The sequence below is a fragment of the Cnephaeus nilssonii genome (genome assembly GCF_951640355.1).
Source record: "Cnephaeus nilssonii genome assembly, chromosome: X".
Classification (NCBI taxonomy): domain Eukaryota; kingdom Metazoa; phylum Chordata; class Mammalia; order Chiroptera; family Vespertilionidae; genus Cnephaeus; species Cnephaeus nilssonii.
In genome coordinates, this window is record NC_137071.1 from 35,232,610 (window position 1) to 35,255,628 (window position 23,019).

At 44.6% G+C, this 23,019-nt stretch overlaps 1 protein-coding gene and 1 pseudogene across 3 annotated transcripts in view; both read right to left on the minus strand.

Annotated features, from left to right (window-relative positions):
* Positions 1-20,389, minus strand: part of LOC307095760 (toll-like receptor 13) — a 41,729-nt gene extending 21,340 nt beyond the window's left edge. Inside the window, exons 1-2 of one of the 2 annotated variants that reach the window (XM_079765250.1) lie at positions 20,341-20,383; positions 3,210-3,317 (exon numbers count right to left, since the gene is read on the minus strand). The gene's annotated coding sequence lies outside the window, so the exon portion shown is untranslated. Of the gene's footprint in view, positions 1-3,209; positions 3,318-20,340 lie in introns of both variants that reach the window. The other variant, XM_079765251.1, reaches the window with a different exon arrangement.
* On the minus strand, positions 4,362-6,025 carry LOC307095281 (D-3-phosphoglycerate dehydrogenase-like; annotated as a pseudogene). The gene has a single exon. The product of its transcript is annotated as a D-3-phosphoglycerate dehydrogenase-like (transcript).
* Positions 20,390-23,019: the final 2,630 nt, after the last annotated feature.

Genomic DNA, 23,019 nt, shown 5'->3' on the forward strand with positions numbered 1-23,019 from the left:
TTAAAGATGATAATATTCTGTGTGGCCAAATATTTGGACTCATTCTGGACTTAGGCATTTCAATGGTCTTGGTTTTCTAATTTATGTGTGTCTTCCTTTGTAAGTATTTCTGGATAAGAGGGTTCAAAAAAACTAAAACTGTTTTTGTTGTAATATAAAATAAGGAATTGATCTTCCCAGGGTCAGAGATGATTAATGTTTTTGCTATATACTTTTATACATTATTTTATTATCAAACTAGTTAACAAGTATTTTTATATGTTTGTAAGCAACTATGCTTTCACAGCATACCTTGTGCATATGTAAAGATAAGTATTTAATTCTCACTGTTCACTTTTAACTGACAAAGAAAAAAAGTGAAAACTACAAGAACTGTGGTGGAACTTGACTTGCTCTTCTGGTCCTGGTTGTGGCAATCTTTGGCCAGTCACATAGCTACCTGAGAAACCTGCCCAGGAGAGTACAACAGGATGAGGATCTGAAATCACCCTCACCGTCCCGCTAGATATTGACTGTGTGTCTGGTAGTACCTGTAAACCTTTAAATGGACAATTACTATAACTGTGGGTGGCTTCTGATTTCGTTTTTAATTCTGTGGATTGTGTTTAAACAATTCAAAAGTCTGTTCCTGATTTTGAGATACTAAGTGGTATTGCACAGTTGTCACTTTATTGAATGTGTACAATAGTCCCAGGAGGTTTATAAAGCGTACCCTTGTATAGTTTCAGGTGCTGGAATTAAAATTGATCTGTTATAACAAAAAAAAAGAAAAAGAAAAAGAAAAAGAAAAAACACACCAACAACTCATAGACACAGACAACAGTATGGTGATTACAAGAGGGAAAGAGGGGTCAGGGAAAGTAAAAGAGTATAAAGGGGGGATAAATGGTGACAGAAGGAGACTTGACTTGGGGTGGTGAACACACAGCATAATATACAGATGATGTATTATAGAATTGTACACCTGACACCTATATAATTTTATTAACCAATTAGAGGCCCAATGCAAGAAGATCCGTGTAAGAATGGGCCTTCCTTCCCCTGGCTGCCAGCACTGCCATTCCACTCCGGCCCCGGAGCTGCCTTTCAGCCTTCCCACAGTGCCCAGAGGCCCAGAGCGGCTGGGGCGGTGCAGAACACCCCTGGCCGCTCAGTGCCTGCATATGCAAATTAACCCGCCATCTTTGTTGGGTTAATTTGCATACTCATTCTTGATTGGCTGGTGGGCATCATGAAGGTACAGTCAATTTGCATATTTCTCTTTTATTAGTGTAGATGTCAACTCAATAAATTCAATAAAATATTTTTAAATGCAGGAATTAAGTATTTTTTAATATCCCAAATACAAAAAGACCATGAAAGACAAGCCAAAATGTTTTAAGTTTGTTCTGAAATTATCAAAATATCATGTTCATTGATTCAGGGAGATTACAGGTGTCCAAAAAGCTTGAATGCTAAGAGCACAAGTTTTTAGGTATGTTGAGAAGGAAGAAATGGAGAGAGAAGCATGGAGTGAAAAAGAAAGAGCATGAGAATGGGGTTGGAGGTGGGGGATAGAGATTTGAACTGTGGTTGTGTATACTTTAAGGAAATGGACAAGAGGAGAGGAATTTTATGAAGCTTTTCTGTTTGATATGCTGTGAAGCCCTGCATTGCCCCTTTAAGAAAGTCAACAGAAAAGGTTTTCTATAAGAAAAGCTTTTGAAGTTGGATTTGTGTACAGGCCTGATACAAGTCATTCACCATTTCATCTCTCAGCAGGCAGGATTGCTGATTGGTTGCACATTGCCTGGACCATAAGAAGCTTGAAGCCTTTGCATTCTCTAAAATCCAGTCAAAAATTCTATGGAGAGCACCTGATCTTATCAAACTAACCCATTCCTGAAAAATAAGGGAAAGGAGCAGAAAGTTCTTGGTCTGACTAAACCTGAAGTAGGCTCAGCTCTGAAGTCTGCAAAACCTAGCTTCAAATCCCAACTCTGTCACTTACCAGCTATCCTCAAATTATACGTATACTGGTCTCAGGCTCAGTTTCTTCATTTGTAATCTGGAATTCAATTAATTGCCCAATATCCACCGAGTTACTCAGCCCAAAAGTTTTATACTGAGTCCTGAGCCACCAGGTTCATGGTCAGCCCACAGCCTCTTGGTATGTTATCCACCAGCTGGAGTTCCTTGTGCTTCTGGAGGAAAGCAGAACTGAACTGAGGAGCCATAGAAACAAATGGAGAGGGGCAGGGGAATAAATTCTCTGTATGGCTGAGGTGGTTGCAGAAATCCTCTTGACCCTGTTGGGGGGCTAGAACCATGTCTAAAATCCTGGCCATTTCAGTATAATCCAAGAGGGGAACTGAAAACTACTGTGTAGTTTCACTTACGCAACAAAAACCAGTGCTGGGAAGGGTTGAAAGTGAAGGTGGGGTTGGTATGCGGGGGTTGGGCAGGGGAGCTGTACCTCATTAATACTGAGAAGGCTTGACCTTAAATAACAAGATTACGCAAGAGGCTGATCCTGAAAGCTGCCATTTACTTAGTTCCCAGACACTAGGGAGCTGTCAAAGCAGATGAGGCTTTGGGCACCCTGACCTTTCCCATCCCAGGAGCTAGGTCAGCTGCTTTTAGGTGGCAAAGTGAGGAGTCAAAGTGTGACTCAGGCAGAATAGGGCATAGGCTCTCACTGCCCTTGACTTCCGTGGATGAGGCTGGAAAACCCAGCTTGGGAAAGATGGACCCGCAAATTCCACTAAGAGGTGCTGAGATTGCCACCTATCTGCTCCTTTCCTAACTGAGATTATCTTGCTATATGGCTTAATCCACCCTGGAATCATCTGCGGGTCCTAGCCCCAGATATAACCCACTGATCTTATTGCAAGTCTGGCTTTAAAAAGTAGTTAGAGCCTGGCTGGTGTGGGTCAGTGGGTTGAGCATCATCTCATGCACCAAGAGGTCACCGGTTCGATTCCCATGTCTGGGTTGTGGGCTAAATCCCCAGTAGGAGACAGCTAATAGATACTTCTCTCTCATGGTCTCTGTTCTTGAGCAATAATTAACAGAAAGGTGGATTCACATGCACAGGTATGTTATGCTACATGAAATTAAACACTCTAATATAAGAATAAACTAAATGTTATGGGATTGAAGTTTCCAAGCTGAGATCAATACATTATAAGATATTAAAGGACTATATATATAATTTTGAAAATACTTACCATTGGACCTCTTCTACCGTGTGAGGACACAAAGAGAAGTATGTGACCTGGAAGAGGGCCCTCACCCGACCATGCTGGCTCCCTGATCTTGGACTTCAGCCTCCAGAACTGTGAGAAATAAATTTCTGTTGTTTATAAGCCTCCCCCAAAATACTTATTATTGGCAATCTTTAAGAAATTATAAAGAATTAAAGATTTTGTTCAATGGACCAGCCATGTTATAGAGCTGCTCAAGCAGTTAATACAATCTTAGATTAAATGAATGAACTATTGCTCCCCTGGTCAGGCCATCCATTTTATGGATGAGGAATCTGAGTCTGAAAGTTTAAATATGTATTCCAAGGTTGTAAAGGTAATGAATAGGGCTGATTTATCCATTAGGCACAGTAGGTACAGTGCTTAGTGCCCACAATGCTTTAAGGAGCCATTAAAAAGGTTTTATTGTCTTTTCTTAAATCAGAAAAAAAAATAAACATTTAGGTTGGAGGAAATGTTTTAATATATATTAATATACTAGTGGCCTAGTGCACGAAATTTGTGCATGGAGGGGGGGGTTCCATCAGCACAGCCTGCACCCTCTCCAATCGGGGACCCCTTGGGGGATGTCCGACTGCCGGTTTAGGACATCCCTCTCGCAATCCGGGACCACTGGTTCCTAACCACTCCCCTGCCCACCTGCCTAACTGCCTCTGCTTGCCTGCCTGATCGCCCCTAACTGCCCTCCCCTGCTGGCCTGATCTCGCCCTCAACTGCCTCTACCTGCCTGATCTTGCCCCCAACTGTCCTTCCCTGCCAGCCTGATCTCGCCCCCAACTGCCCTCCTCTGATGGCCTGGTTGCCCTCAACTGCCCTCCCTGCTGGCCTGATCTTGCCCCCAACTGTCCTCCCCTGCAGGCCTGATCTCGCTCTCAACTGCCCTCCTCTGACGACCAATTTGGTTCTGATTGGTCAGTTTCTATGTCAGTCAGCGTCAAAAGCTCCGCCTCCTAGGCAGCCATTGGATCTGGAGGCTTACACGAGGAAGGGCATCCTGGTCATGAACACTCCCAACAGATTTGGTTCTTTTTTTTTTGGGGGGGGGGTTGGGGGGGGAGGGTGGGCTGTTTATTAAGTGGTTATTACAGGGGTCAGACCACATAAGTGGTGTCAGCCCTAGGAATGCGACCTGTCAATGTTGATCACAAAGCCCCCAAGGCTGGTCCTGGTGAGCCCCAAGGTCAGAAATGAAACTGAAAGGCCTCGGTCACATGCTGCTTCCAGGCATCCAGGCTGGGCATCAGGGAGGAGATGCCCATGATGTGTCAGGTCCCCCCATCAGACACCACCGAGGTCTGGTAGGACAGCAGCTGCACGCCTGCCTCTGCCAGTTGCCCAATCATGGTAGGCAGCATGGCAGGGTTGAGGGCTGAGCCTGGAACAGGAGCAGGGGCAGACCCCTGGGGAGAAGCACTTCTGGTCTGAAGGCAGCTCCATTGAGTGCCTGCATCACAGGTGTGGTGCCCTGGACAAAGCTCACATCCTGGTAGGGGGCACCTGCCAGGGCCACACTCAAAAGGCCTTCCCTGCATCCTTCCTTGCTCTCCTGGCACAGTGGGGTTATGGGAGGTGGTTACATTGAGGTCGGCCTCCTTCACCAGCAGCTTGGTGTTCACCAAGTTCACATCCGCATGATTAGAAGCGTCTTTGAGGAGGCCAACAATGACTGTGGGGTTCAGGCAGTTCCCGGCATTCTTCAGGGATAAGCCTTGTGTTACCACCCTTTGGGGGACTCTGCCCAGACTCACATCAGAGTCCCCATAGCTTCTGCCAGACCGATCCAAGGTTTGGTGTGCGGAGAGAAGGTGCTGGTAAAGGCCTGGGCATTCACGACCCCCACGAGGGCTCTCCCCTTCACCATGTCCACGAACTGGACAGCAATCTCCTCCCCGCAGCAGCTCTGGGCCTCCTTGGTTCTGGTGCCCAGGTGGGGGCAGCTGATGACATTCTTGTGGTCCACCAAGGCGTGGTCCTAAGGCGGCTCCTCCATGAACACTGCCCCCAACTGCAGGGCCCGGAGCAGGGTGCCCTCGTCCAGGATCCCTCCGTGGGCGCAGTTCACCACGCCCATGCCCTTCTCGCACAGGGCAAAGGTGCTGTCGTTCAGCAGGCCTGTTGTGGAGGGCAGGAGAGGGGTGTGCACAGTGATGAAGTCACAGAGGGGCCCGATATCCTCCAGGGGCAGCTGCTGAATGCTGAAGGAGGCCAAGACCTCTGGTGAGATGATGGGGTCGTACCCTACAGTCTTCATCCTGAAGGACTGCATCCGGACGGCCACCTCTCTCCCTATCCTCCACAGGCCAAGAATTCCCAGGGTCTTTCCCTTCAACTCGGTTCCCATGAACTTCTTTCAGTCCCATTTGCCATCCTTCATCTAAGCCATTGCCTGGGGAGTCTGCCTGGCCAGACACATGATCATCCCACGGGTGAGCTCCGCAGCACTAAGACTGTTCCCATTGGGAGTGTTCATGACCAGGATGCCCTTCCTCGTGTAAGCCTCCAGATCCACGTTGTCCACGCCGGTGCTGGCCCTGCCCACCACCTGGAGCTTCTCTGCTGCGTTGATGACATCCGCGGTCACCTTGGTGGCTGAGTGGATGATAAGGCCTTCGCTGTCCTGCAGCTCGGCTATCAGCTCCTCTTTGCTCAAGTTCTGCTTCTCCACCACCTGCAGCCCTCCATCTTGCAGGATCTTCCAGCAGCAAGGGTCCAGGCTGTCACTGATGAGCACTTTCTGTAGATTTGAGAAGGCCATTGCTGGAGCCAGCCTTGGATCCACCGCTCTCCCTGGACAGAAACACCTCTAAGCCCCCAGATTTGGTTCGGATTGGTCAGTTTCTATGCCAGTCAGCGTCTCTGGGCCTATCAACGGGGCCTGAACAGAAAGGCGGGGCTGATCAGCAGCCCTTGTGGAGTCCTGGAGAGAAATGGAGGCAGGCTGCTGGCCAGACTGGGAGAGAAAGGGAGAGGCAAGTGCTGGTCAAAAGCTGCCACAAAGGCAACGGATCAGTCCTTGCTTCTCTCTTCAGGCCTCTCTCTGGCCCTGATTTGCAGCCCCCTCAGCAATCAGTGCTGGGGCACCTCGCCTGCAGTGGAAGACCAGACTTCCGGTCTGGTCGAGCTTAGGTTCTAAAGGTGTTACACCCTGGCTCTTTATTATAGAGATTTGCCTTTGTACCAACATAGTTGTAGAGTCTATTCTTTGTAAGTTCTTTTTTATTTAAATTCTTTATTGTTGAAAGTATTGCATATGTCTCCTTTTTCCCCCCATTGACCTCTCCCTGGCCGCTCCCACCCCCCAACACATGCCCTCGCCCCCCTACTGTCTATGTCCATTGGTTATGCTTATATGCATGCATACAAGTCCTTTGGTTGATCTCTTCCCCCCCCCCCCCGCCCCCTTTCCAACTTCCCCTGCCTTCCCTCTGGGGTTTGTGTACTTTTTTTAATGGAGGAAGGGGCCCACAATATAAAAGCACCTAGGGCCCACAAATACCATAATGTGACCTCGTAACAAGTGGAAGAACTGGGATCCAAACCCAGAGCCCCAGCTTTTTTTTTTTTTAAATTTACCTTTATTGTTGAAAGAATTACAGATGTCCCCCACTTTATAAAATATATATATATTATTGATTTCAGAGAGGAAAGGAGAGGGAGAAAGAGATAGAAACATCAATGATGAAAAAGAATCATTGATTTACTGCCTCCTGCATGCCATCTACTGTGGATCGACCCTGAAACTCAGGCATGTGCCCTGACTGGGAATCAAACCATGACCTCCTGGGTTCATAGCTCGAAGCTCAACCACTGAGCCACGCTGGCTGGGCAGATGTCCCCTTTCCTCCCACCATTGAACCCCTCCACCCCACATCCACCCTCAGGCCTTCACCACACTATTGTCTGTATCCATGGAGTATGCATATATGCATGTAAATTCTTTGGTTAATCTCTTACCACCCCCACCACAACTCCCACCCTCCCTCTGAAATTCGTCAGTCTGTTCCATGCTTCTATGTCTCTGAATTTATTTTATTCATTAGATTCCACAAGTGAGTGAGATCATGTGATACTTGTCTTTCTATGAATGTCTAATTTCGCTTAGCATAACAATCTTCAGGTCCTTCCATGCTATCTCAAAGGATAAGATATCCTTCTTTTTTATAGCTGCTTCTATTTCAACAGTTGTTTTGGCTTATTCAGTTTTGTTTTGTTTTTCATTCTTCCTGATTCAGTATTGGAAGATGGTATTTTTCTAGAAATTTGTCTATTTCATCCAGGTTGTCCAGCTTATTGGAATATAGTTGTTCATGGTATTTTCTTATAATCCTTTGTATTTCTGTGTTGTCAGTTGTTACTTCACGTCCTTTGTTTCTGATTCTATTTATTTAGGTCCTCTCCCTTTGTTTCTTGATGGGTCTGGCTAACAGTCCATCGATCTTGTTTATCTTTTCAAAGAACCAGCTCTTGGTTTCATTGATATTTTGTATTTGGTTGGTTTTTTTGTTTTTTGACTCTGTGTCATTTATTTCCTCTTTGATCTTTATTATCTCCTTCCTTCTCCTTACTCTGGACTTTTCCTATTGTTCTCTTTCTACCTCATTAAGTTGCAGGGTTAGGTAGTTTATTAGAAATGTTTCTCATTATTTGAGGTAGGCCTGTGGTGCTATAAACTTCCTTCTCAGGACTGCTTTTGCTATGTCCCAGAGATTTGGGGTTGTTGAGTGTTCATCTTCAGTTATTTCCAGGAATTTTTAATATATATATATTTTATTGATTTTTTTACAGAGAGGAAGGGAGAGGCTGCCTCCTGCACACTCCCTACTGAGTATGTGCCTACAACCAAGGTACATGCCCTTGACTGGAATCGAACCTGGGACCCTTGAGTCTGCAGGCCGATGCTCTAGCCACTGAGCCAAACCGATTAGGGCAATTTCCAGGAATTTTTTTTTATTTCTTCTTTGATCTTATTGGTAACCATTCATTGTTGAATATCAAGCTATTTAGCCTGCATGTATTTGAAAGTTTTTAAATGCTTTAATTATAGTTGATTTCTAATTTCATACCATTGTGAACTCACATGCTTCCCATGATTTTAAATCTTCTTGAACTTGTAGAGACTTGTTTTCTGTCCTAACATGTGGTCTATATTTGATAATGTTCCATGTGTACTTGAGAAGAATGTATATTCTGAAGCTTTGGGGTGAAATTTTCTATAAATGTCAATTAAATCTATTTTATCTATGTGTCATTTAAAGTCATTGTTTCCTTGTTGATTTTTTGTTTGGAAGATCTATCCAGTGAAGTCAGTGGGGTGTTAAAGTCTTCTACTATGTCCCTTCCCCTCTCTGAAATCAATAAAAACACATTTTTAAAAGCCTGGCCAGTGTGGCCCATGAACCAGGAGGTCACTGTTCAATTCCTCGTCAGGGCACATGCCTGGGTTGTGGGCTCAGTCCCCAGTAAGGGGCTTGCAGGAGGCAGCCAATAGATGATTCTCTCTCATAATTGACATTTCTAATTCTCTCTCCTTCTCCCTTCCTCTCTCTGCAATTAACAAAACCATATTTTAAACAATATTAAAGTCCCCTACTATGACTGTATTGCTGTCAATCTCTCCCTTAAAGTCCTCCAGAAATTTTTTTATATATTTAGGTGCTCCTATATATGTTTACCAGGGTTATATCCTCTCTTTGGATCAATTCCTTTCATATTATGTAGTGACCTTTATTGACTCTTGTAATGGCCATCATTTTGAAGTCTATTTTGTCAGATATGGGTATTCCTACCCCATCTTTTTTTTTTTCATTTCCATTTGTATGGAAATTTTTTTCCTATCACTTCACTCTCATCCTGTGGGAGTCTTTTATTCTGAGGTAAGTCTCTTATAGAGAGCATATATATGGGTCATGTTTATATAATATATATATATATATATATATATATATATATATATATATATATAATTTCAGAGAGGAAGGGAGAGGAGAGAGAGATAGAAACATCAATGATGAGAGAGAATCATTGATCAGCTGCCTCCTACATGTCTCACACTGGGGATCGGACCCTCAGCCTCGGCATGTGCCCTGACCGGGAATTGAACCGTGACCTCCTGGTTCATAGGTTGATGTTCAACCACTGAGTCATGCCATCTGGGTTATGGGTCATGTTTTTTTATCCATTCAGCTACCCTATGTGTTTTGATTGGAGCATTTAATCTATTTACATTTAAGGTTATTATTGATAGGTAATTATTTATTGCCATTCTTATTCCTTATGCCTATGTTTCTCTATATATATATTTATTGTTATTATTACAGCAGTCCCTTTAACATTTCTTGCAATGCTGATTTGCTGATATATTCCTTTAGCTTTTTTTGTCTGGGAAGCTCTTTATTTCACAATCTGTTTTGAATGATAGACTGTATAGATTAGCCTTGGTTTCAAATCCTTGCTTTTCATTGCCTTGAATACTTCATGCCATTCCCTTCTGGCCTATAAAGAATCTGATGAAGTCTCTGTAACTTTGAGCTGTAGAAAGCAGCAGGAATTGTGGCTGACACAGATACTCCTGGAGCCCCAGATAGGTCTTTTTAAAGGTCCAGCACAAGATCTTACACAGTCCTGCTGCCTATGAGCTCCAGTGATGGGCAGAGGCTTTGGGAGATCCAGGGACACACGAGGAAGAACTGGATTATTTGGCATTGGAGCAGGAACTCAGAGGTGGCCTTCTCCCTGACAGGGGTGTTCACAGTGGTCATTGTTCCTGTGCTCAGACCTCCACAATCACAGAGCTGACTGGCAACCATATCTGAGTTTCCATCAACCTGGCCCACACTGTTCATTCTGCCTTGGTGATTCCCTTAGACCCCACCCCAAGCCAAGCTCTTTGCAGTGGTTTTGCCATATGAATGGCCTGTCCTAGCTCAGGCTTCAGACTTTTCTAAAATCTCTAAAAAAATCAGCACCTGGCATCAATGTGTCCCAAACCTATCAGCAAAAGGCCCAAGACCTGGAACTAGCACCAGCCTGTAATACTCTCAACAATAAAGATTTAAAAACAATACAAAACAAATACAGCATAGGAAATGTAGTCAGTAATATTGTAATAACTATGTATGGTGTCAGATGGGTACTAGACTTATTGGGGTGATCACTTCATAAGTTATATAAATGTCTAATCACTATGTTGTACACCTGAAACTATTGTATGTTAACTGTTATAAGCCAGTCAGAGAAAGACAAATACCATATGATTCCACTTATATGTGGAATCTAATGAACAGAAATAAACTAATAAACCTAATAGAAACAGAGTCAAAGATACGGAGTACAGACTGAGAGCTCTCAGAGGTGAGGGGTTAGGGGGGCTGGGTGGAAAGGCAGAAGGGATTAAGCAAAAGTAAAAAATAACTCATAGACATAGACAACAGTATTGTGATTACTAGAGGGAATGGGGTGGGAGGGATGGGGGCAGAAAGTAGAAGAGGGTCAAGGGGGGGATTAATGGTTACAGAAGAGACTTGACTTTGGTGGTGAAACAAACGAAAAACCCCACATAAAACAATTATTTTTTAAAAATAAATAAAAGCAGAAGAAGTGCCTTGCCCAAGGTCATAGACTATGTGTATAGGGGATCTGGGAATAATTGTATTTTAGTAACCACCATCTCCACTTACTCTTTCTGCAGAGCCTCTTTTTCCAGGCCTGTATACAGTAAGCAGCTAATTTCTTCTTCAAGACCTCTAAGAGAAGAAAGACAAAAGAGACCAATAGGCACAGACAATCTAGCTTTCCTACCAAGAAACACAGGCATCACTCTCTGCCTAGCCTTGATTCCATCACAGAGACAGGCCTGGAGCCAGGAAATGCCATCTTATTATAAAACTCTAACCCATAATCCAGACGGATGGAAGGCACATGATCAAAACTCAGCATAGTCCTGAGTAACTTGTGCATAAGGAGAGAATGTATTTGTGGTTCTCAGTCCTGCTTGAGCAACAGAATCACCTAGGGATTAAATACGGATTTCCTGGGCCCCTCTCAAGAATCTGTGTTTTAAACAAATGCTTCAGGCATGCAGCCAGGGGCGAAAAGCCCTTAACCCAGTAGTTCTCAAGTTTGAGCTTGAATCAGAATCACCTGGAAGACTTTTTAAAAAGATATATTTTATTGATTTTTTACAGAGAGGAAGGGAGAGGGATAGAGAGTTAGAAACATCAATGAGAGAGAAACATCGATCAGCTGCCTCCTGCACATCTCCTACTGGGGATGTGCTTGCAACCAAGGTACATGCCCTTGACTAGAATTGAACCTGGGACCCTTCAGTCCGCAGGCCGACACTCTATCCACTGAGCTAAACCGGTTAGGGCTGGAAGGCTTTTTTAAAACACAAATTGCTGGGCCCGATCCCCAGAATTTTAGATTTGCTTGGCCTGAAGAGGGGCCCAAGAATTTGAATTTTCCCCAATTTTCCAGGTGATATTGATGTTATTGGTTCAGGGACCACTTAGTTTGATCTTTTTTTTTTAATATATATTTTATTGATTTTTTACAGAGAGGAAGGGAAAGAGACAGAGAGCTAGAAACATCGACGAGAGAGAAACATTGATCAGCTGCCTCCTGCACACCTCCCACTGGGGATGTGCCCGCAACCAAGGTATGTGCCCTTGACCGGAATCGAACCCGGGACCCTTCAGACCGCAGGCTGACGCTCTATCCACTGAGCCAAACCGGTTTCGGCTAGTTTGATCTTTATGTCAAACAATTCCTATGGTCTTTTCTTCAGTTTGTCCCTGCAAGGAATAACTGCTGAGGGAATTGGAATTAGCCACTACTGTCAGTTATCAAGTCAATCTCTACGCTGCATAGCACTGCAGAAAACAATCAGCTCACAAACCTCTCAAGATCACCAAGATTAAGCAGAGGGTGACACACATACACACACCCCAAGCCACTTACTTTCTAATGGAAAAATTTTCCTCCACAACTTCTAGCCTCTGCAGGTCAGGGCTGGCCCAGCAAGGAACAGCAATATTTGACCCACTCTAGAATGCAACTGAGGGACCTGAATCTCCATGCAGATAGGTCAGCAACCAAATAAACAGTTTTCCAGCAGTAGATAAGCTTAACCTTGATAACAGAAGCCTAATCTTGTCACATTTACAAGGGTTACCTTGCCTCAGGAGAACTCTTGAGTTACTATTCCAAGGCTGATGATGCTACTGCTTTTACCCCCATGTCCTTCAAAGGCATTCCTGAGCTTGCACAAAGAAGTAGGGAAAAGGGAATTTTTCTCAGGCAATTGTAAGAAAAAATTCCAGTGAGGGTTTTTAGAAAATAGGGTTTCATGACTCACACAGAACCTGAGAGTATGACACTCCTACACTATCTGCGAAAGGCACTCTAACAAATAGCCTGTGAAATATTGCCTTGAATTAAACTATACATAGCTTGTTATTATTATCCTACCTAATAATAGACAAATATGCAAATTAACCACACCTCCGACACACCCACAAGCCACGCCCACCATCCAATCAGAGTGATTATGCAAATTAACCCAACCAAGATGGCTACAGCCACAGAGAGCAAGGTTTCCTAGGTAACAGAGGAAGCCAAGCTTTCTGCCTGCCCTTGCCAGGCCTAAGCCTCCACTCAAGCTACAAAGTTTCAATTATAGAAGGTAAACATATTCAAACAGAAATGGCGACAGAATGGAGCTTGAGAGAGCAGGCCAGGATTGCCGGCGGCAACAGGGGAAGCAAAGCTTTCCGCACACCCTGGCCGGGCCCACCCACTTAAGGCTACAAAGTTTCAATTATAACCCCAACAGAAATGGCTGCCAGCCACGGAGGGAGCCCCAGGCTTGGCTTAGCTCCAGGCTACAAAGTTTCAATTCTAGAAGGAAAATAAATTCCAGATACCAGGGCCTCTGCTTGGGTTGCCAGGGGGCGTGGCCGGCCTGCAAACCACCACAGGCCCCTCGCTCAGGCCGTCCCACGCCCCAAGGAAACCCCACCCTGATCAGGGACACCCTTCAGGGCAAACCAGCTGGCCCCCACCCCTGTACCAGGCCTCTATCCTATCTAATAAAAGAGTAATATGCAGATTGACCATCACTCCAACACACAATATAGCTGCCCCCATGTGGTCAAAGATCCTGCCCCCATGTGGACACAAGATGGCCACCACAAGATGGCCAGCAGGAGAGGGCAGTTGGGAGGCACCCGGCCTGCAAGGGAGGGCAGTTGAGAAGGACCAGGCCTGCAGGAGAGGGCAGTTAGGAGTGACCAGGCCGGCAGAGGAGGGAAGTTGGGGACAAACAGGCTGGCAGTGGAGTGGTTAGGGGGTGATCAGGCTGACAAGCAGAAGTGGTTAGGGGCAATCAGGAAGGCAGGCAGGCAAGCAGTTGGGAGCCAGCAGTCCTGGATTGTGAGAGGGATGTCCGACTGCCCGTTTAGGCCCGACCCCACCTAAACGGGCAGTCGGATATCCCTCGAGGGGTCCCAGATTGGAGAGGGTACAGGCTGGGCTGAGGGACAACCCCCCTCCATGCACGAATTTCGTGCACCGGGCCTCTAGTCCTATATAATAAAAGGCTAATATGCTAGGTGTCTGGTTGACTGGCCGTTCAACCAATCAAAGCATAATATGCTAATGATATGCTAAGGCTGCTCGACCACTAGCTATGATGTGCACTGACCACCAGGGGGCAGACAGTCAACTGGTCGACCAGTCACTATGACATGCACTGACCACCAGGGGGCAGACGCTCCGACAGGTAGGTTAGCTTGCTGCTGGGGTCCGGCAGATTGGGACTGAGCAATACAGGCTGGACACACCCTAGTGCCCTCCCGTGGTCACGCCCCTGCTGGCCAACCTCCTGTGTCCCTCCCTGGCCCCGATCATGCACCGGTGGGGTCCCTCTGCCTGGTCTGCAGCCTCTCGCAATCTGGGACCCCTCAGGGGATTTTGGAGAGCCAGTTTTGGCCCAATCCTGCAGGCCAGGCCAAGGGACCCCACTGGTGCACCAATTCATTCACTGGGCCTCTAGTTATTTTTGATACATGATGTTTTGTCTGTAAAATTGGGAGGAGTGCTTCCATTTCTACTCTTGGAAGTTTTTTGACAGTGCTATTATTTGAAAAATTTGGATGGGTATGGGGGAGATGAGAAAGGAGGTGATCCACAGTGCTTGCTCTAGTCTGAGAGATTCTATGGAACTTGATGCCCAGAAAATATACCTAAAAATTGCTTAGCACTTTATGATTTACAATTCTATCACATAATCTCCATGAATTTCTACAGAAGAGGAAAGAAGGCCCAGAGAGATAGCATGATGTGGCACTCAGTGAGTGGTATATATGATTAAGATTCAAATCCAGACCTCTTGACCTCAAATCCAGTGCTCTTAACACATCAGAACAAGTGGTACAAATACAGACCTTGATGCCTGCTTCCCAAGGCTACTACATGGACTGTGGATAATGTGGCCCAGAGTGCTATCTAGAATTCTACCCCTTCCTTCTAATTGCTTACTACTGGCATTTCTAAGGTGTGGTGAAACCCAATGAAGAACCACGGCAGTGATCTAAATGAAAATTAACTGTAAACTTGTATATGCTACCTTAGAGAGTTTATTAGACTGAGAGTGGAAAAGTTTAAAGCACTGTGATAATTTAAACAAATATTCTGACAGTAGTTACAGCAGCACCTAACTTAGGATGTATGGGGAATTCCAAATTCTCCCCCCCCCAGTTTTATTGAGATATAATTGACACATAACATTGTATAAGCTTAAGGTATACAGCACAATAATTTTGATTTATGTATATGTTTTGAAATGACCACCATAATAACTTTAGTTAACATCTATCACCATCACCTCACAGTTACAAAAATTTTTTTCCTTGTGATGAGAACTTTTAAAATCTACTCTCTTAACCAGGTGATGGGGAGATATAGGGGGAAAAAAGGAGAAACAATTGTAATAATCTGAACAATAAAGATTTATAAATAAATAAATAAATAAATAAATAAAATCTACTCTTAACAACTTTCAAATATACAAAACAGTGTTGTTAGCTATAGTCATCATATTGTACATTACATCCCCAGAAATTGTTATAACTTGAAGTTTGTACCTTTTTACCACCTTCACCCCATTCCTTCACCCTCACCCACACTTCTAGCAACCACAAATCTGATCTCTGTTTCTATGAGTTTGGTTTTTGTTAGATTCCACATATAAGCAAGTTTATACAGTATTTGTCTCTCTGTGTAACTTATTTCACTTAGCACAGTGTCCTCAAGGTCCATCCATGTTATTTAAAATGGCAGGATTTCCTTATTTTTTTATGGCTGAATAATATTCCATTGTACATATACACCATATTTTCTTTATCCATTCACCCATTGTTGAACACTTAGAATGTTTTTATATCCTGGCTACTGTGAACAATGCTGCAATGAACATGGGGGCTCAGATATCTCTTCAGATACAAAATTGTTAAGAGCTGCTTAAGTTGAGAGGAACCAAGATGGCGGCAAAGTTAAACAACTGAACTGCTGCCTCGCACAACAATTTCAAAAATACAACTAAAAGACAAAACGTCTACCACCCAGAACCACGGGAAAGCTGGCTGAGTGGCAGATTTACAACTAAGGAGAGAAAGGAGCACAAACGCTGAAAAGCTGAGGTACGGAGGCGTGCGAAGTGGGTTGTTGACAAGCTCCCGATCACTCTGAAATCCAGTTTCTGGGGACACGCGGGGGACCCAGACACCTACAGGGAGAAGCTGGACTCTCGGCCATCGGGTCGGAAAGTGAGAGTGAGTTTTTTACAGAGGTGCACCCAGAAATCAGTGTTTACTGCGCTGGAGAGCGGGACGCAGGGACTTGGAAACGCAGAAAGGCAGAGAGGGAGGAGGAACCAAGATGGCGGCAAAGTTAAACAACTAAACTGCCACCTCGCACAACAATTTCAAAAATACAACTAAAAAACAAAACGTACACCACCCAGAACCACGGGAAAGCTGGCTGAGTGGTAGATTTACAACTAAGAAGAAAAGGGAGCGCAAACGCTGGAGAACTGAGGTACAGAGGTGCGCGCGAAGCGGGCTGGTGGCAGGCGACTGGGCACGCGGCTTTTCTTCAAACCGAAGGGAGACAAACTCCCCATCACTCTTAACTCCAGTTTCTGGAGTAGGCGGGGGACCCAGACGCCTACGGGGAGAAGCTGGACTCTCGGCCATCGGTCGGAGAGTGAGAGTGACTTTTCTGCAGAGGTGCACCCAGCAATCAGGGTTTGCTGTGCTGGAGAGCGGGACACAGGGACTTGGAAACACAGAAAGGCAGAGATGGCAGCCATGGTCGTTGGCCACGCCCCAGCCTAGTGACGCCCTGAGACCCCACCCCGCACATTCTACAAACCCGCCCAGGCTCCACACAGCGGCTTTTACATATAAATGGCCTGTTCTGTGGCAGCTCAACCAAATTAACTGCAGCTCCAGTCAGACTGCTCCAAAACCACCCAAGCAAAGAGGAGAAAACTGTAGCTTTTGCTGTAGCTCCTGCTGGGAGGCCTCAGACCTGCACCCCATTGGAGATCCAGACACTAGGGTATCTAGTGGTTGGTGTGGATGATACCAGATTTCAACCACTCTCATAAGGAACACATTCAAGAGGCAGACTCATTGAGCACCAAAGCCCTACTGTGTCTCCAGCACAGCAATTCTTCCATTATAGACACAGCAGGTCCTCACAGCCAATTGGCCTGGAGGTCAATTCCTCCCAGCGTACCAACAGCAATCAAGGCTTTTAACTACACCAAGACTTTCCACTCAGCCCACAAAGGGGTGTACCAAGAGCGATCACCTAGAGTGATTGGGGAAGCTGAGCTACCGGCCCCTATAGGACACTGACCACACAAAGCCACTCCATCAACACAGGGAGGCAGCCAAAATGCGGAGACACCGAAGTATGTCACGAGTAGGAGAGATGGAGGAAAGCAAACTAATGGACGACACAGTGTTCAGAACCACATTTATAAGGTTACTCAAGAATCTTCTAAAAACCGCTGAGAAACTTGAAGAGACCTTCAAGGACCTTAATGAGAATACCAAAAAAATGGAAAAGGACCAGTCAGAAATTATGCACACACTGTCTGAAATAAAGAATATACAGACACTCAACTGTAGACCACCGTACCCGAAGAGTCAAACCAAAGATCTGGAATATGAGGAAGAAAAAAACACCCAACCAGAGAGGCAGAAAGAAAGAATCCAAAAGTGTGAGGATTGTGTAAGGAGCCTCTGGGATGGCTTTAAGCGTACCAATATCCGAATTTTTGGGGTGCCAGAAGAGGAGAGAGAGCAAGATATTGAAAACCTATTTGAAGAAATAATGACAGAAAACTTCCCCCACCTGGTGAAAGAAATAGACTTACAAGTTTAGGAAGCACACAGAACCCCAAACAAGAGGAATCCAAAGAGGACCACACCAAGACACATCATAATTAAAATGCCAAGGGCAAAAGACAAAGAGAGAATCTTACAAGCAGCAAGAGAAAAACAGTTAGTTACCTACAAGGGAGCACCCATACGACTGTCAGCTAATTTTTCAACAGAAACTATGCAGGCCAGACGTGAGTGGCAAGAAATATTCAAAGTGATGAATAGCAAGAACCTACAACCAAGACTACTCTACCCAGCAAAGTTATCATTCAGAATTGAAGGGCAGATAAAGAGCTTCACAGATAAGAAAAAGCTAAAGGAGTTCATCACCACCAAACTAGTATTATATGAAATGCTGAAAGGTATTCTTTAAAATAAGAGGAAAAAGAAGAAAAAAATAAAGATAAAAATTATGAACAACAAATACATATCTATCAACAAGTGATCCTAAAAATCAAGTGAATTAAAAATCTGATGAACAGAATAAACTGGTGAACATAATAGAATCAGAGGCATAGAATGGGAGTGGATTGATAATTCTCAGGGGGAAAGGGGTGTCTGTGTGGGGGGTACGGGAAGAGACTGGACAAAAATCATACACCTATGGATAAGGACAATGGGGGGGGGAGGTAAGGGCAGAGGGGGGGTGGAACCGGGTGGCGGGGAGATATGGGGGGAAAAAGGAGAAACAATTGTAATAATCTGAACAATAAAGATTTATTTTTTAAAAAAAGAAAGAAAGGCAGAGAGGGCTCACGGCAGCCATCGCCGTTTGCCACGCCCTAGCCTAGTGACGCCCTGAGACCCCGCCCCGCCCTGAGACCCCGCCCCGCACATTCTACAAACCCGCCCAGGCTCCACACAGCGGTTTTTGCATATAAATGGCCTGTTCTGTGGCAGCTTAACCAAATTAGCTGCAGCTCCAGTCAGACTGCTCCAAAACCGCCCAAGCAAAGGAGGAGAAAACTAGTTCTTGCTGTAGCTCCTGCTGGGGGACACACAGTACACAAGGGTACACCAAGAGTGTCAACCTCAGGTAACTAGGAGGCTGACCCGTTGAACCAATAGGACACCTAGTACACAAAGCTACCCTACCAACTCAGGGAAGCAGTGAAAATGAGGAGGCAAGGAAACAGATCCCAAACGAAAGAAATGGAGGAGAACAAACGAATGGACATAGAGTTCAAAACCACAGTTATAAGGTTTTTCAAGAATTTCATGGAAAAGGCCGATAAATTTAATGAGACCCTCTAGGATATGATAAAGGACCAACTAGAAATTAAACATACACTGACTGAAATAAAAAATATACAGAGACCCAGGAGCAGACTAGAGGATCGCAAGAATCAAGTCAAAGATTTGGAATACAAAGAGGCAAAGGACACTCCTCCAGAGAAGCAAGAAGAGAAGAGAATTAAGAAAGTTGAAGATAGTGTAAGAAGCCTCTGGGACAACTTCAAGCGTACCAACATCAGAATTATGGGGGTACCAGAAGAAGAGAGAGAGCAAGATGCTGAAAACCTATTTGAAGAAATAATGAACAAAAACTTCCCCCACCTGATGAAAGAAATAGACTTACAAGTCCAGGAAGCACACAGAACCCCAAACAAAAGGAATCCAAAGAGGACCACACCAAGACACATCATAATTAAAATGCCAAGGGCAAAAGATAAAGAGAGAATCTTATAAGCAGCAAGAGAAAAACAGTTAGTTACCTACAAGGGAGCACCCATACGATTATCAGCTAATTTTTCAACAGAAACTATGCAGGCCAGACGTGAGTGGCAAGAAATATTCAAAGTGATGAATAGCAAGAACCTACAACCAAGACTACTCTACCCAGCAAAGTTATCATTCAGAATTGAAGGGCAGATAAAGAGCTTAACAGATAAGAAAAAGCTAAAGGAGTTCATCACCACCAAACCAGTATTATATGAAATACTGAAAGATATTCTTTAAGAGGAGGAAGAAGAAGAAGAAAGATAAAAATTATGAACAACAAATACATATCTATCAACAAGTGAATCTAAAAGACAAGTGAATTAAAAATCTGAGGAACAGAATAAACTGGTGAACATAATAGAATCAGAGGCATTGAATGGGAGTGGATTGATAATTCTCAGGGGGAAAGGGGTGTCTGTGTGGGGGGTACGGGAAGAGACTGGACAAAAATCATGCACCTATGGATGAGGACAGAGGGGGGGAGGTATGGGTAGAGGGGGGGGTGGGAACCGGGTGGTGGGGAGATATGGGGGGGGGGGAAGGAGAAACAATTGTAATCTGAACAATAAAGATTTATTAAATAAAAAAAATTTTAAAAACAAAAAAATAGAACTACAAAATAAAAATAAATAAATAAATAAAAGAGCTGCTTAAGTTATTGGGTATAGCTAGAAAGGTATAACCAGTACAGAACAAGGTTTGTTGGCTGATATGAAAATAAATGCTATGCCCCCTCCATGTAATACCACTGTCTATGGTGACATTTCTGAATTAGTTACTTTAAAGAAAAAATATTTTCTTGATCCCCCAAACTCTAGTAATGCCATCTATCTCTTGGTACAATTCTGGGAAAAGGTTTTTCCTTATAATTCCCTGTATATTTCTTGGATGCTAATCAAGGGTCGAGGAAAGCAACATACCTGTGAGAAGCTCTTAGTACACGTTCCTGTTGCCCATCTTTATGTAGTCAGATTTTATCTAAAATAAGAAACTTCTTTCTTGGGAAGTTTCAAAACCTCAAGACGGTTGCAATGAGCTCTTAAGACATGTGACCAAAAGTAAGAAGCATTTTCTTCCTCTTCAGACCTCATGCTTCTTCCTTTTTTCCCCCTGTTTTATTTTGTTTTGTTTTGTTTTCTAACTAGCTCATTTTGGGGTAACTAAGGGAGTTTTCCCAGAAGTGCCAAAATCCTGCGTGGTGTTTATTGCAAAACAGATATTTAGTGCGAAGATTTTATCTTGTGCCCATCACAAGTTCCTCGGATTTCTTGCTCCCTGGGAGCTCTTGTAGTCGCTCAGTTGATTCAAGCCCTGTGTTGAAGCAGTTCTATCCAACATACCTGGAATTGCACATGTGAATTGGTAGGGAGAGGCCTTTCTTCCCTTGTTTGTTTCCTGAAATCAGTGTGCTTCTTCAACTAGGTCTCAGGTATGTTTGAGCCTTGTAATCAGTTTGTGTAATTCTGCTTCTTTCCCCTCTGACTCCTCCTTTTTGCCACAAACTTGACTGCCTATTGAAGAGATTACCCATGTTGTTCTTTGGCTTGGGGTGCCCAACAACCCATTTACAGGGCCAGCCCTTGGCAGAACTAGGAGTTTCTAGCCAGGTCTTGGTAGTTTAACTTTAGTACTCCCTCCTTCACATACCTCTACAGTATCAAGGGCAAGATCGCCTTCTCCTATGTGTGTTACAGTCCAGAAACTTGGGATCCACCCTCTTTTGACAGCCCAGTGCTTCTTTAAGTACTGAAACCACAACATTTCAATAGAGGTGCATCTCAGAAAAAGAGACAACAGCAGAATAATATATTTTGCAATAACATCATGATGGGTAGAGGATGGGATATATCTGGACAAAGTGTTGTGTTTTCTGGATGAGGAGACATCCCCTAGAAGCATCCCTGAGACTCATGGCAATGCCTTCTTTGGTGGGGGAGAGTCTCTGGGATTTTTCAATATTCTCATTCATACTAGGTACCATCTCTTGAATAATAACAATAGTTACTGGCAAAATTAGGGAGCACTTACCATATTCCAGGCACATATAAGTGCTTTATATGTGTTTACACAGTTAACAAAAAACTCTATGAGGTAAATATTACTCTCCCAGTGAGGAGGAAACTGGTCTTGCAAAGCCTGTCAGGCCATAAAACTGTGAACAATGCACTGCCCTGGGGAGGGGAGAAGGGTCATTATTTCTGGCCCCAGGACAGATCATTGGATATGGCCTGGGGACCCCCAACACCTGGGGGCCTTCCTGTAAGCCCACGAAAGGGGGCGGAACCATATCTGCAAGACAAAGACCCCAGGAGGTTATAAAAAGTGAAGCCCTCTGTGTGTTTCTTCACTCTGATTTGGAAATTATTCCCTGAGTCCAATAGTGTTAATAAACGGGGCCCCTCCCTTTCTCTAGGAAGCGTGCTTGGTATTTCTTTGGTCTTCTGCAACATATGGTTCCCTCTGACCAGGAAGCTAACCGCATTTTGTCTTTGTTTAGCCTCTGGTGAGTAGACAGGGTTTGGGGTCCGGCATCTGGAGAAAGTGGATGGATACCTCTGGACCTGTCAACAGAATCAGTAAGGTAGGGGCCCCAGTCAGTAAGGCCCACTCCAAGTGAGTGGAAGGGGGAGCTTGATCACCTCCCCGGAAGTCATAGGACTTCATCAGGTAAATCAGGAATCAGGACTCCGGAGGTGAGTGAATTCAGACTCGATTAAGGAATTATGGGTTCACTCTTCCGTTTGTTTGTGTGTGGAACTAGCCAATTTGCTACCGAGAAGGGGGGCTGGACACAGCCTTAACTCCTCTGGTAGGTTCTCACTGAGTTGTCGGTCGAGAATTATGATCTGGGGCATGGGTGCCGGGAGTGCCCCCATACCCATCTGGGGAATTGGGCATTGTCTGCTCAGCTCCAGTCTGGGCTAGTCTGAGAGAGTGTGAGTACGGATGTTTGTCTGTCTTGGCATAATTATCTGCTGATTAACTGGTCTGTGTGAAAGCGAAAGCTACTTTGATTTTCTGTTCGCTCATCTGGTTAAAACGTTTGATTTGCTGAAAGCTGAGCCTGTGATGGTCTGCAAAAGTCTCAAGCAGTGCTATTGAGTTCGTTTTCTCAGAGACGTTTGCTCTCTATCACGGGAGGACTCAGTCCACTTTCTGTGTATGTTTGTGTACTAGGGACTTTGGTTTTCTCTGTGATTTTGCTGTGTTAGGTTGAAATTTTGGAATTCTGGGGTAGATTTAAAGGTATTTATGGTTTTTCTTGTCTGACTGGGACTTTCAGGGGCTGGGCTCACAGCTCCAAAGGGAGAAGAGATTTTATGGGCCCTGCCCCCTGCCTGTGCTGAATTAAGGATCTTTTCTTTCAGGAGACCCTCCAGGCTTTTAGTAAAATTTCCCTGCACCCTTGTCATCCTCTGCCTTCTTTTCCAGGCCGACTAAGAATCATTTTCCTCCACAGGTTGGACCCCAGCCTCCGGGAGGGAGGGCTACTACAGTGACGGCCTGTAGTTTTATCTGAAACTCCCGCTGTTTCTATTTCTCCCCTCTGTAGGAATTGTTTTCCTCTAACTCACAGTAGGAAATAATACAGGCCAGTG